General features: G+C 39.9%; 1 long non-coding RNA gene across 1 annotated transcript; it reads left to right on the plus strand.

Moving 5' to 3' along the window:
• The first annotated feature begins 27 nt into the window (after window positions 1–27).
• Window positions 28–5930, plus strand: LOC140845451 (uncharacterized). The gene is made up of 3 exons (XR_012124210.1): window positions 28–182; window positions 5439–5493; window positions 5601–5930. It is a non-coding gene; the product is annotated as an uncharacterized lncRNA (long non-coding RNA).
• The last annotated feature ends 8678 nt before the right edge of the window (window positions 5931–14608 follow it).

Here is a 14608-nt window from a genome sequence, read left to right on the forward strand (position 1 = left end):
TTGGTGCGCACTAGGCACGCCTTAGTTGTTTGCTACACTCCACTGAATTCCAACAAACTTTTAAAGAGATTACAGTGGGGGGCGGGGTGGAGGTGGAGTGCTAAGCAGTACTGCACCAAAATCTTGTCTTTTAGCAGCTCAGCTTCTGATTGGGGGAACAGGATAAGGCACCCTACTTCAAGGTGGGTTATCTGTATAAGCATTTTAGCAGAGGCAGGAGGAAAAGTGAAGCAGGGATGACAAGTACTGGAAGGACTTTGGAGATAGCGGTAAACCGGCCAATTGGTTAAAACAATCCTGTGATAACATCACAACCTCCCCAACATCCCAAGTGCTGAAAAAGCCCCTGTGCCAAAAAGTTGGTCAGGATCTGCCTTAATTCCCTCAACAACCAATGGTGCCGATTTTTAAAGACATTTTAGGACCCCCTTCACTGAAGGACTCAGGCAGAAAGCGTTGTTGTCTGTATGAGGCAAGGAGGGAGTAGGGAGACCTGGAGGGGACTTGAAACAATGATTTTGGTTTGGGCCTGGGTGGTGGTGATGAAGGTGGTGAGAGGTTGTTGAATTTGGGGTGCAGTTTTAAGTTGAGATAACAGCATTTGTGACAGACCGGACATGAGAGTATGAGAGAGAGGAGTCAAGGATGACTCCGCAAATTTTGGTCTGACCAACCGGAAGGTTGGAGTTGCTTTTTACTGAGCTGGAGAAAACTCCAGAAACAGTAAACTGTGGGAAGGGGAGGAATCTGAAGTTTAAGACGTGCTTGAGATTTCCATTAGAAATCCTAGTAGAGATATAAATCTGGAGGTCAGGGTAAAGGTAAAAAAACTGTTTTATTGAAGTGTCGTTGATATGCAACCTGATGATGGTTTCACATAAGCAACATTGTGTTTTCAGCATTCACCCATATTACCAAATCCTCACCCTCTCTGTTGAGGTCACTGTGTATCAGCATGGTAAGATGCTGTAGAGTCATTACTTGTCTTCTTTCTGCTATACTGCCTTCCCCAGACCTACCTATATTGTGCCTACTAATTATAATGCACCTTAATCCCCATCACCCTTCCTCCCCACCCACCCTCTCCTTTGGTAACTGCTAGTCTTCTTGGAGTCTGTGAGCCTGCTGCTGTTTTGTTCCTTCAGTTTTTTTCTTTATTCTTATACTCCACATATAAGTGAAATCATTTGGCACTTGTCTTTCTCCGCCTGGCTTATTTCACTGAGCATAATACCCTCTAGCTCCATCCATGTTGTTGCAAATGGTAGGATTTGTTTTCTTTTTATGGCTGAATAATATTCCACTGTGTATAGCTGCCACATAGTGCTTTGATAAACATGAGTGCATGTGTCTTTTTGAATCAGGGCTCTTGTTTTTTTTCCAGTAAATTTCTAGGAGTGGAATTACTGGATCAAATGGTATTTCTATTTTTAGTTTTTTGAGGGACCTCCATATTGCTTTCCACATGGTTGAACTAATTTACATTCCCACCAACAGTGTAGGAGGGTTCCTGAGGAAAGTAAAAAATTTATTTAATTGTTATAGTAGGAAGATAGCCAGACAGGAGCAGGGAGGGGGTTGGGGACTTTGGCTGGTGTTTACATTTGGTTAGATACTTGTTTGTATTCTAAAGATTCCATGTAAACTGTTCTCATGGGATGTGGGGAGGGAGGGTATAGATACCAGACCTGCCAAAACTGACTTGTTCCAACATGGAGGAGACGTTGACTATGACTTCACCTCAAAATATATTATATGCTCATTAGCATACTGAGAATCACATCCCTTGTCACCATGACAGTTCCAAGGCAGATCATCTTAGGACAAAAAGAGGGTGTCACCCTATTTCCCAGAAACCCCCCCCCTTCCCCAAAACCCCACCTAACCTGATGAATATTCAACCCCTTCTTAAAACTCCAGCTATGAGACCATCCAATCCAAACCTGCTGTGCTGCTCACGTCTGGAACATGCCCACACTCCCTCCTTGACAGTGCACTTTGCTTTATTAAACTGCTCTTTGCTTGTACCTGCTCAACCTGCCCATGAATTCTTTCTGTATCAGAGTCAAGAACTCTCTCCCAGGTTGAAGGCTCACCTGTCACACAGGTATATCTCCCAGCATTTGATTGCTTGACAATAATCAATATAAAAGATGTTTTGTGAAACTGTGAAACTGGATGACACACTTGACTGGCAAGTGTGGATGAAAAGATGTCTAAAGCCTAAGTCCTAGAGCAACCCAACATTTAGAGTTTGGAAAACCAAGAAAAAGAATCAGTGAATAGGAAGACAACTAGGATGGTTGTGTCCTGGACACCAAATGAAGAAAATATTTCAAGAAAGAAGTAATGTGGTTGTCGTGTATTGGTTTGTTATGATTTCAGATTCACTTGTTTATGACAAAAATGAAACTATTTTTAAGAATAAAGTTATTTTGGTTAAGAATGAAGTAAACTGTAACAGGATATCATCATCTCATCTTGTTGAAAAGCACTCAGTAGATCAATGGGCTGACCATGTATTAAAAATGGTCAAGAAGATGGAATAGAAACTATTTTTATGGTGGTAGGTGGTGCTAAATTAAGGTTAGAGACAAAGTAATGAGGTCCCTTGGAAAACAGAAATAAAGAAAGTTCCAGTAGAATAAGAAAGATGAGGATGTTTGACTTGCAGAGGGATATAATGAGGAACATTCTAGAGATGGTGCCATGAAACATGGGACTGCAAGCCAGATGCTAAGTGCTCAGTGCAAGCTGTAATGCTTCCTTCTGGGTGGCTGTGTCCCCTGCTTTGTTAACAGTGCCTTGATTTCCTTTGAGCTCTTCCTCATTTATCCAGATTTTATTCAGTCTTCATGGGTATCTCTACTTGTCTGCAATTTTCTTTACAAAAGACTCTTGAATTCTCCTTGTGTAGTGCGCTATAAAGTATTTCTCCAGTTGCCTAAGTTATCAGGAGTTAGAAGGACATTAAGTTGCTGAAAAATTATGAGTTGGACATACATAGTTTTTTTTTAATAGATCCTATTTTAAATATGATAAGAGTTTTTAAGAGAATATTACTGTCTAAAAAATAGTTACGACAATTCAAAACATACTATCAACTTGTTTTTCAAAACTGTAAATATTCATCAGCCTTGACATAAAAAATACCAAGAATAAAGTGACTATAGTACATAGAATAATGGCCTCCCAAGAATGTGCAGGCACTAATCTCCAGAGCCTGTGAATATGTTATGTCACACCGCAAAGGGGAAAGACAGCAGTTGGAATTAAGTTTGCTAATCAGTAGAATTTTAAAAAGGGACATTATCTTACATTACCCAGATGGGCCAAATGTAATCATAATGGGCCTTAAGGTTGGCAGAGGGAGACAGAAGAATAAGTATCAGAGAGATGCCAAGAGAGCAAGACTCAACTGACCATTGCTGGCATTGAAGATGCAAGAGGTCATGAGCCAGTGAATGTGGGCAGCCCCTACAAGGTAGAAAAGGCAAGAAAATTAGATTTTCCTCTTGAGCTTCTAGAAAGGAATGCGGCCTGGCCAATACCTTTATTTTAGCCCTGGGGGCCCCAGTTTGGATTTCTGACTTCCAGACCTGTAAGATAAAACATTTGCACTGAGGTTAAGAAACCACAGTCCATAGGTCCAAAAAGAAAATGCTTGCAATTAAATTCTTCATGCTATTGACCAATTATAATTGGCAGGAAAGTGATACTATGTTTATATTTAAAAAGTGAAGAAATAAAGTAAACAAGTTTCACATGTAACCCCTCTTTTTTCAGTAGCATAGAAAAGCTTCCAATCTTGGCCTTGCCAGACACTCTGGAAAGATGAGGGGATTAGAGGAAGGCTTTGATCATTTATGAAACTAGATGAAAGCAGAGCACGTCAGCTCACAGAAGATAAATGCACAATATTAAGTCTGGGAGCAAAGGAACATCACAAAAAGAATGTTTGTTCAAGGGAAAGAGATTGGCTTTGTTCTATTTTGCCACTCTTGCCTGTGGTGCAGTACTGCAGTATAGCAGAAAAAGAGTACACATCACTTTCTCCAGAAAACCGGGACACCAGCTGCAGAGCCAGGTCAGCTTTCTGCTATGAGCAGCAGCCGAGGGAACCAAGTCTGTCGTGGCTAAGGGTGATTGATGGCCAAGACTTTGCCTAGAGTGATGTGCCTTCTGCCCAATTAACCTTAAGCAGAGCCAGTTTAGCTCAGAGCCATTTGCCATTAGTAGGTATGTTAGAGTCACCCCTGGACACATCTGGATTGCAGAATGGAGAGGGAAATAATCCCTTAAAGTTTTCTAGTTAACCCTCATATCTCCACAGATGACCGTCTTCAGTGGCTAAAGATTTTCATAATTATACAGGAATCTTTGGCTAGTCTGTCACCCCATCTTTGTCAAATGGGACAGGCTTGAACTTTAAGAATTCTTTTACTTTTCAGAAGTATGTATTTGACATTATGGAATATTTTTCACGTAGTTTTATCATGATGGTGATACTAAAGGGAAAGATTCTTGAAGGTAGTCACTGTCTGATCCATCTTTAATCCTCACAGCCTAAAACCTACCATGGCATTCCCCTAGATATGGTGACAAGAAAATGGTGGTGGGTGGGGGAAGGATGTAGAAAGGAGACCATCAGGAGTTTGTAGAGTGGCACAAATCAGGAGCTCAAAAATGTTAACTTAATGAACAAAACCCTTCTATTTGGGAGATGTTTCTCAACTTCTACCAAAAGAAATGTTGTTGTTCCAAGGGTCACAGCATTTCTACAAAGCAAGCGTATTCAGGAATGGGACATGCCCCTTCCCCTCCTGCATGCCCAGGTGCGGCTGGGGTGACAAGGAGTTGGGGAGAAAGTATATCACTGCCAGATGGCCCCTCCTGACTCCAGAGCCGAGACCTGTTTACCACCTACCACCAGAGCCAGAGCAACAGCCTGTTCTCTAACTTCCTGTGTCTTCCTATTCGTTCTTCATTTGAGCTTTTAAACTGCCTTTAAAACAGGAGCAGCAATGGACCTATATGTGCCCTCAACTGGTTCTAATTCTCTCCCAGGTCCATTCTCTCCCAATAAATGACACATTGTAGAAGGTGTTTTTTACAGCTTGACTTGTTAATAAAGCTTCTGTAACAAAAGAAACTTCTGTAACAAAAACTAACAGGGCAATCATGCTTAAAACACAAAACCCACAAAAATATGAGTTAAATAAACAGTGCTAACTATAAAAGGAGCTAGACCATCAAATTTTTCAAGTGCCTTCTAGTTCCAAAATTCTAACCTCTGCAACAAGATTCAACACAATGGAAGGATACACTGCTTCAGACCTAGACGATTTTTCCCCCCATTGCTGGAGTTAGTTTGTCTTCATAGATTCTACTATAAACACATAAATGAATAGTTGAATCTGATCATTTTCTCTTTCCAGGGATCCAGGACTGAATGTCTCTCAAGTACGGTACGAGTCCTCACTTCATGTCATGGTGAATAATGTTTAAATGGCAGTAACTGTCAGTAAGCTGAACTATCAGACAAAATATTCTTCCTAAAACGTTCGTGACTAACAATGAGCATTTTCTTCCTTCTTCAGATGGGGAAAGACTATTCTGAATGGAGATCAAGGCCACAGTTTAACTTCAAGTGTCAAGACTTATCCCTGATTCTTTTGTGATTGATTAATATGTTAGTTAACTGCTGACTAGTTGCTAATTAGCTGATTTATAAGCTCAGAGAGGATCTAACTATTAATGTGGAAGTAACAAGCAAAATAGTAAAGTGCTGCTGAACAGATTCGTGTGTGTTGTTCAGTATGGGTGAGATTGAAGGGTGTGGGAACTATCAGGGCGTTATCATGTTCTCAAAAAGACAAGAAGGAACAAATTGAACGCTCCTTGGGCAATTCACCACTGCTTACGAAGTCGCCACCTGTAGTATTAGGAGAAAACCACTAAGTGGCGCCATCGTACCGATGTTCTTTTTCGTCGGAGAGCTGAAGCAGCTGCGTCTTTATTTCGGACCATTTTTTGTTCTTTGGGCTCAGTGAAAGCTTTCTGCTCTCACCACACTTGCTGGTTTTTTCTGTATATCTCTTATCCTGTGTTTTTCTTTAGTTTTTGGAAATCTGAGCCAACACCTAGGACAAGCACAGAGATGATGGCCATCACGGTGGTAATAATCATAATCAACAACTTAAAGCAGAGAGGTACTTACAGTGATGTTTTATTGAAAGCTTATGTGTTAAGGGCTTTCCAGGTCTCATGGGAGCTCTGCAAGGGTGCCTTTATTTTATAAGCAAAGAAACTGACAGAGAATTGACGTTGTTCAGAGAATTGAAGCAACTTTCCCAACGATACTCAAAAAGTAGGAAATAGAGGTACAACATGAATCCAAGTTTACAGAATGTCAACATATTAATGATTTTTGGATCATTCTTGGAACTTAAATATTGGGTATAGTGAGAATACACACATCCCTCCATCAGGAGAGTTGAGGTGACTTCGGTTAATTCACAGGGCTACTAAGTGACAGACAGTGGATTTGAACCTCAAATTCTCATCCTGTAACCATTGCCTTTCTCCTGCAATAGCAACACCCTTTTATAGTAAATAATATAAGGTAAACTTCCTTCCATTGGTACTCAGAATACATTATCTCCAAAAGTCACTGTTAAAAGTCCAGCATTCTGTTTAGAAAAACTGTATGAACATCAAATAACATATATAAGCATATATTTTACGTCACTTAAAATTCCCAGAGTCTAGCCCTTATAAAGTTTGCTATCTAAAAGAGGAAACAGAGTAAAAATAGAGGAAATAGAGCACAAGTTACCTGTAATACAAATGAAAAAAAGTATATATGTTACTTATAAGTCCATGAAGTTTACAAAGGATCTGAGATTATTACAAAGGATCTGGGACATTTACTAAGTACAGAGTCAAGAACACATTCTGAGGTCAATTGTTCTCTTGGAGTAGAATTTTCCTGTAAGTGACATAGTTCTGAAGATGAGTGGGGAGGGCAGAATAAAAAGCAGATGTTCTTGGGCTTAGCCATCAAATTCATGAGTCCTTACTATGGATGATTTTGTTTCATAATACTTGAATTTGCTCTACGTCTTTTGATGTGAAATCTCAGCTAGAACTCTGTACATAAGTAAAGAAGACCTAAGTAAAATATTTTGAGGGTTAAGAGAACTATCCAAAATTCATAGAATCATAACAGCAAGAGCCAGGAATCTCATAATACTGATTAATACAAACTAAAGTTTATTTGTTGCAGGCTGGATATTCCACTTGGCACCTGGCATGAATCACTGTACTTAATTTTAATACAACCCAGTAAGATGTGCACTAAATTAATATTCCCTCAGGATGTTAAGTTTAGGCAGGTTCAGTGACTCAGCAGAGGGCACACAGCTAGCAAGTGGTGAGGCTGAGATTCTATCCAAATAAACAGATCAAAGAAACCAGCTTTTATCCTGTAAATGCACTGCCTCCACTTAAAATGCTACATGGCAGTGAGCAAATGCTCTGGCCATTGTAATACTAACTTAGATTTTATTTCCAAGTTTCAGAAACCTTTCAGGTATATTATTGGATTTGATGCTAACAACAATCCAATAAGAAAAGCAGTCTATATTTTCTCACTACCCATCAAGCCTCCACCCCTGCCGACACACACACTCCTTCACCAGGAGAGTTGAGGTGACTCGGGTTAAGTCACAGAACTGCTGAGTGGCAGATTGGATTTGCACCCAAAGTTCTCATCCTTAGCCCATTGCCTTTCTCATTCAGTATGAACACCCCTTAACAGTAATGATATAAGGTGAAATTTCTTCCGTTGCTACTCAGAATACATTATACCCCAAAGTCTCTGTTTAGAGTTAAGCATGCTATTTAGAAAAACTGTATGAACATCAAATAATACATAGAAGTATATGTTTTAAATCACTTAAAATTCCCTAGAAAGGAAGAAGAATGTAAAATGCTTTTCAAAAATTTTGCATGAATGATTTTAGAGATATATGCAATGATTTATATAATTCTATTAAGAATCAAAATCTGTGCTTTTTGTGTTATGAATAGAGAGATTTGTACTTCATTAATACGAGCAGAACATAATAAAAGTATACAGATTAAAACTATTCAGAAACAGCCTAAGATATCACAATGAGTTTTCATACAGTTCCAATTTTTTCTGTACTCTGTAAGCTAAAAATTTCTGTGAATCCAAGTGGGGGTAGTAACCCAAAGGAAAGGGCTCAAGGACAGTGGTCAGTGGGTGCAGAGTCAGCAGTAAAGTATATGAAGTCATGGGGCCACTCTGGACACCAGATTCCTCACTTGTAACAGGAGGAGCCTCAGAGACTTCTAAGAGCCCTTAAGTGCTAAGTAAGGCATAGTTCTTCATCTGAATAAAGTTTTGAGACTTGTTTTGTTCAGTAGAAGATCCAAAATTTTTAGGAATGACTGAGAAGTAGACTAGGAATTTTCCATTTGTCTTTTGCAAAAGTGAATTTGTAGATGGTGAAAAAAAACCCCAGAAAACCCAGCTTTTATTTTCAAAGCACAGGGTCACCACTTCCTGGGTGCTTCCATTAAAATGGGCATGATGTACAGTCTCAGGTACTTTGCCATTGTGTGTAGAAAAGGTGATTACTTTGGAAAAAGAAAATACTAGTGACAGTGCCTCTGACTCTGGCCCACAGAGGACACTTCCGTTTACTGATGAGAGGTGGCGCTCTTCACCAAAAGATCATCACAGCAACCTGATGGTTGGGCACGAGGTCTAACCACTGTATTACTTTCCTTTAATAGGCCACAGATGTTCAGTATAAGTGAATGTGGAGCATGGATATCCAAAAAGTGATTATCAAGGCACCAGATTCCCTTGGATGATAAACTTTATTCAGAGTCAAAAGAAGGAGAAAGAGAAGAAAGAGGGATAGGAGAAGGAGAAGAGGAGGTGGGGTAGAGAAAAATCTTAAAAGACTTCCAGTGTTTCAAGAAATGTGGGAATTCTCTTGGGCTGCTTTTAAGCTAATTTGAAATTTGGGGTTCCAACTTTGTGACAAAGAGGTGGGCATAGCTTTTGATTCTGTAGGTAGAAGGGATTGGGTGTTTAAGCTCTATAAGCCACAGCTCTGGTTTGATATGTTATCAGCATTCATACAGTGCCCTCGAGAGACCGTGTTCTTGGAGACTTTCAAAGGTACAAATGCTATTCTTAGTGAAAAACAAAAACAAAAACAAAAAAACTGAACTAGTATAAATAGAAATTAAAAACTTAGGATTTAATAAACAGTGGTTCAGATTGAACCCAACTCCCTGAAAGCAACGCACAAGGATTTGGCCCCTGGTTTAAACTGATGATATTACAGGGATGCATCTTTTTATACCCTTCAGGTAATGAATCTCTTCACGGTCATGAGACAGAAAGTGCTGGACTTTTCCCTTGGTCTGGAGCCAAGTTGGCTGTCTCTGTTAACCTCACAGGTCTGGACAAGTCCCCAGCTTATATACCAGGATCCCCAGTTTAGGCTCAAAGTCCTTTAAAGGTGGAGAGCTCACCATTTCATATGATAGCCCACCGTGGACAGTGCTTCTTATTAATCTTTCTACTTACATTAAAAAGAAATTTGTTTAAGGTTTTAAAGAATTTGTCACCAAAACAATTCTTCAGGAAGCATTTTGAGCATCTGCCACCTTTCAGGCCCAGTTAGGCTTTAGGAATCAAAAGATGAAGAATTAGGTATAGTTCAGCTGATCATGTGGAATTTATAATCCAATTTAATAGATCTCTCAGTTTTTTCCATCCTAACATTCCTCAGAACTAAGCCTCGGTCCCATGAATGACAGTGGCACTCTGCTGCAGGTACATCATCCTCTCAGCTGAGATAGGCCTGGAACCTGAAGGGTTCCCTAAGGGACGCTACCTCCCACCACACCCGCATCTAAGAATCTCTGCTCTAATGGTTCCCTTTTCCTGCAGAAGTCCAATCCTGCTCCAACAGGGCGGCAGTTCAAATTTTTGGAGACAACAGTCATCTCTCCTTCTCCCCACCCCAATCATTTCTTCTTCAGGAAACATGCCACAGAATTCAAACTATGATTATTTTTGAAGAAAAGATTGGCTAAAAAAAAAAATCTGTTGGTCTGTATCTGTGGAAAGGGGAACTGAACCCAGTCATCCAAACCAGCAGATGACGAGGGACAGAGGTGTTGAGCAGGGAGAAGCTGGAGCCACGTGCAGGGCCTGTGTGGGGCGGGGGTAGGCGCGGGGCCTGTCACCGGAACACAGTCTACAGGCCAAACGTGCGAGGAGCCTGGAGAAGAGAAGGGAGAGTGGATGGACTTACTGCCCCATCTGCTTGTCTTCTTTTGTTCTAAGGCACAACAGATTGTTCCTTGATGGGCATTAGAAATGAGGTAAAAGAAAGCACACTCTGTCCTGATTGGCAAAATTTAAGATTGAGAGAGAGAGAGAGAGAGAGAGAGAGAGAGAGAGAGAGAGAGAGAGAGGAAGAAGAAAAGACAAACTAAGATAAAAATCGTTCCAGCTTATATAGCTGGAATGTTTATAATGTAAAGAGACAGCTGCATTAAAGGATTACGCCCCACTGCCTGATTAACATCATTTGATCTTTTGCTATTGAAAAGACCCTGTGTGTTTTCAAAGGCAGTGGCCTTCTTAAATAAAACCAGGAGGCTGGGTTAGCAGAAAGCTGTTAAAAAACAACTCATTTTTTGTTTAGCAACCTTTTTGTCTTATCTGCTTGATAATCTTCAGTTTCCTTCTTTGTGTTATTGGGGGTCTGCATCTGAATCTGAAAATTGAGGCTCTGGAAGGTTTGATATGACAACAGAAAGCAAGAAATCATTAAGACCTGAATCAGTCAGATCAGACTTTCCCCAAGAGTATTATCTCAGGGGAGCCTCTTTTCCTGTTTTGTGCTGAGTTTATTTTTTTAATTCTTTACTCTCCACCCCCAATCACAATTTCAGCAAGAGAGATTAGCACATCGTTATACCATAACGTTTTTATGGTTTGCTTTCTACCTTGTTTATCAGCTTTCTGAAAGTTTCAAGTGACATTGGTACTCTTACGAGTTAGAGATTGATCGTCAGGAAGGCAAAATTTTCCATAAGCCGGCCTGGTGCAGCACGCTGGTGGGGGGAACAAGAGCATCTGCACAGCTGTGCTGTCATCCCAGGGTGGCCAGGCGAAAAGGTGGGAGGGCTTCTGGTCGTCTGCGAGGACCAAGCAGTCGTCATAACTAGTTCAGTCTCTGTGGCCCATTCAGCTCTTGGCATCACTGCCAAGCCAGCCAACAAAGGAGCATTGTAATCCTGACAGTTTCCCAGCATTGACTGGACAGGCGCAGACCACCAACCAGCTCCTTTCGCTTCTACTGTTCACAAGTGAGACCATGAATGGAAAAAAGTCAGTGGCAAAATCCCATATCCTGTTGAAGTCTGTGTGTGCATGCTTTTCGAGCAAGTGAGTTCTTCAAACTGGTTATCTTCATACCTGATTCCTTTTTCTTTTTTGCTTTCTTGTTTTTAAATACAATTAGTTTGAATGATAATGCCTAATCCTCATCACTGCCTACCAAAGATTAGGTTTGAGTTTTTCAAAAATTAGCAAAGGACATACAATACTTTGGAGAATGGGAAGTGTAATAAAAATGAAATGTCAGAAATGTAAAAAGATAAGTTGAGATAAGCTTCTAAGATAAGCTTCCAGCTAGTGCCAGAAGCCACTGTGATGCTTAAGGAATTGAATTTGGGGGTATAAGAACAGAGTTTTCAGTTATAAAATAGAATCATTTTAACTCAGTTTCAAATTTTGGATACACACCCAAAAGTCTGTCCTCTCTGTAGACCGAGCCAAGGACATCTCCAGCTCTGATTTTAAAAATAGCAGTAAGTAAAATAAAATATTTAAGAACAAAGTAAATTCAGAGATATGTATCGATTGAAAGTCAGGGGAGATTTTTAACAATCAGATAAAATGATCTTTTAATATGCTTCAATGGGAAATGTGGCATAATTTCACTTATTTAAATTCCCTTCCTTATAAGTACAAGTTACAATGTTCCATGAGATGTTATATTTACCGATCAGTTATCAAATACTCAAACAAATGATATCACTCCATTCTGGTGGGGGAATGTGGAGTGAGAATGTGGTGTTTACATTGGATCCATAGTTTTAGAAAGCAATGTAGCAGAACCTTAATAATAGTCTACTTCTTTGACACAGTTATACTACTTCTAAAATATATTTTATGTGTTTACACATTATGTACATACAGATACAATATTCTATTAAAGGAAGACTAGGAAAATAAATACAGTACTATTCATCAAAGCAAAAATAGAGAAAAAAGAAAAAAAGCTCCCAAACAAAATGAGAACAGTAGAGTTAATTATGCGGTTGTTAAACCTAAGTAAATCTACAGGGTGGGATACTATGTAGCTATTAAAATTGATATATCCAAAGATCCTTAACAATATGGTAGAATGCTTATGTAAATGTTAGGGTAATTCAATAACTGGTAATGATCTTAACATATGAACGTGCAATAAAATATTAATGGTCATTGTCTTGGTTGGTGGGATTTTGGTTGACTTTTCATTGTATATCTCAATATTTTCAGAATTATTGCCAAAGAGCATATGCCATTTTCTGTAATCAAAAAAAATTATTGAAAAAAATCCTTCTTTCTTCTGCTGTAAAAAAGGTCTAATAAAGACTGAATTTCCACTTTCCTTACTTTTAAGGTTTTTTTTTGTTTTGTTTTTTTTCCTTAAACACAGTACAAATGAATCAATACTTAACCAGTTACCAGGAGACCCTGCTGAGATCAGTTCTGATGTTGATTGGATTGACTTTCATTTCCTTTATTTCCTTCCCAATCCATCCCCAAAAGTATCCAACAGGTTAAGCAACAAAACCTGGGATGATTCTTCTCCTGTTACCCCAGTGTTTTTGCCTGTGGGCTTGTCTGAGGTGGGTCACCATGGACAGAGCTGCGTCAAGAGCTATGAAGAATCCAGCATGCTGGAGCCTGTGCACCGGGAGACAGGTGCTTTTATTGACAGCTAAGCCACAAGCTGCTCCTCATGGGAAGTCCAACCAAATGTCATAGGTATGAAACTGGTGATATCAGAGCTCTTTTGCTCTTTTGCTTCCATAGCCCAACAGTTTTTCACTTTTGTTCCATTGATAATATACAAGTTTTTTACTGCTAAATTCCAAGAGGACAGGAATGCACTCATTCAGCAGCAATCTTTGAACACCAATTGTTTTCTATGGGGCTATTTAGCCTGGTGGTTAAGAGCATAAGCTTTGGAGTTAGACCCAGATTGATAGCACTTGGCTTAGATGAAGGCAGGAAATGGATGGTATGTGGTGATCAGCACCAGGCTCCATATTTTAGAAATCCCTGTTTTGGATGTTGGCCTACCAAAGAGTATTGCAGGGTCAAGGGACATACTCCCACGGAGCCTGTGCTCCCTGCATCTGCCCTACCTTTTAGACCATCACCCAGATACCAGGGACCCTAGAATTTTCTGCCCAACAGCCCAAGTCAACTTCCAGTCTGCTCAGGCATCTTCTCAGTTCTGTTCTTCTAAAAGTGCACTGTCTTACAGAGGGATCACTCACAGGCTAATGGAGGTTGGGGGACCCAGGGGGCAGGCATATTTTGAATGTGTGAAAGGAGATTGGCTGCACAGACTGGTACAGAGGCATAGTGAGGATTGGGAATGTGTAACACAGTGCCTAGCATGCAGGGGATGCTCAGCAACAGTTCTATCTGAAATATTCCCTTAGTATCTTACTATGTGATATTTTCTGCTTTATTGTCTCTTTATTTATTTATTTAATTTTTTATTAAGGTATTATTGATATACACTCTCATGAAGGTTTCACATGAAAAAACAATGTGGTTACAACATTTACCCATATTATCAAGTCCCCACCCACACCCCAATGCAGTCACTGTCCATCAGTGCAGCAAGTTGCCAGAGATCCACTGTGTGCCTTCTCTGTGCTACACTGTTCTCCCTGTGATCCCCCACACCATGTGTACTAAACATAACACCCATCAATCTCCTTCTCTCTCCCTCCCCACCTGCCCTCCCACACCCCTCCTCTTTGGTAACCACTAGTTCATTCTTGGAGTCTCTGAGTCTGCTGTTATTTTGTTTCTTCAGTTTTGCTTCATTGGTATACTCCACAAATGAGGGAAATCATTTGGCACTTGTCTTTCTCTGCCTGGCTTATTTCACTGAGCATAATGTCCTCCAGCTCCATCCATGTTGTTGCAAATGGTAGGATTTGTTTCTTTCTTATGGCCGAATAGTATTCCATTGTGTATATGTACCACCTCTTCTTTATCCATTCATCTACTGATGGACAGTTACTTAGGTTGCTTCGGTATCTTGGCTATTGTAAATAGTGCTACAATAAACATATGGGTGCATATGTCTTTTTGAATCTGAGAAGTTGTATTCTTTTGGTAAATTCCAAGGAGTGGGATTCTCGGGTCAAATGGTATTTCTATTTTTAGTTTTTGAGGAACCTCCATATT

The sequence above is a fragment of the Manis javanica genome, chromosome 13 (assembly GCF_040802235.1).
Source record: "Manis javanica isolate MJ-LG chromosome 13, MJ_LKY, whole genome shotgun sequence".
Classification (NCBI taxonomy): Eukaryota; Metazoa; Chordata; class Mammalia; order Pholidota; family Manidae; genus Manis; species Manis javanica.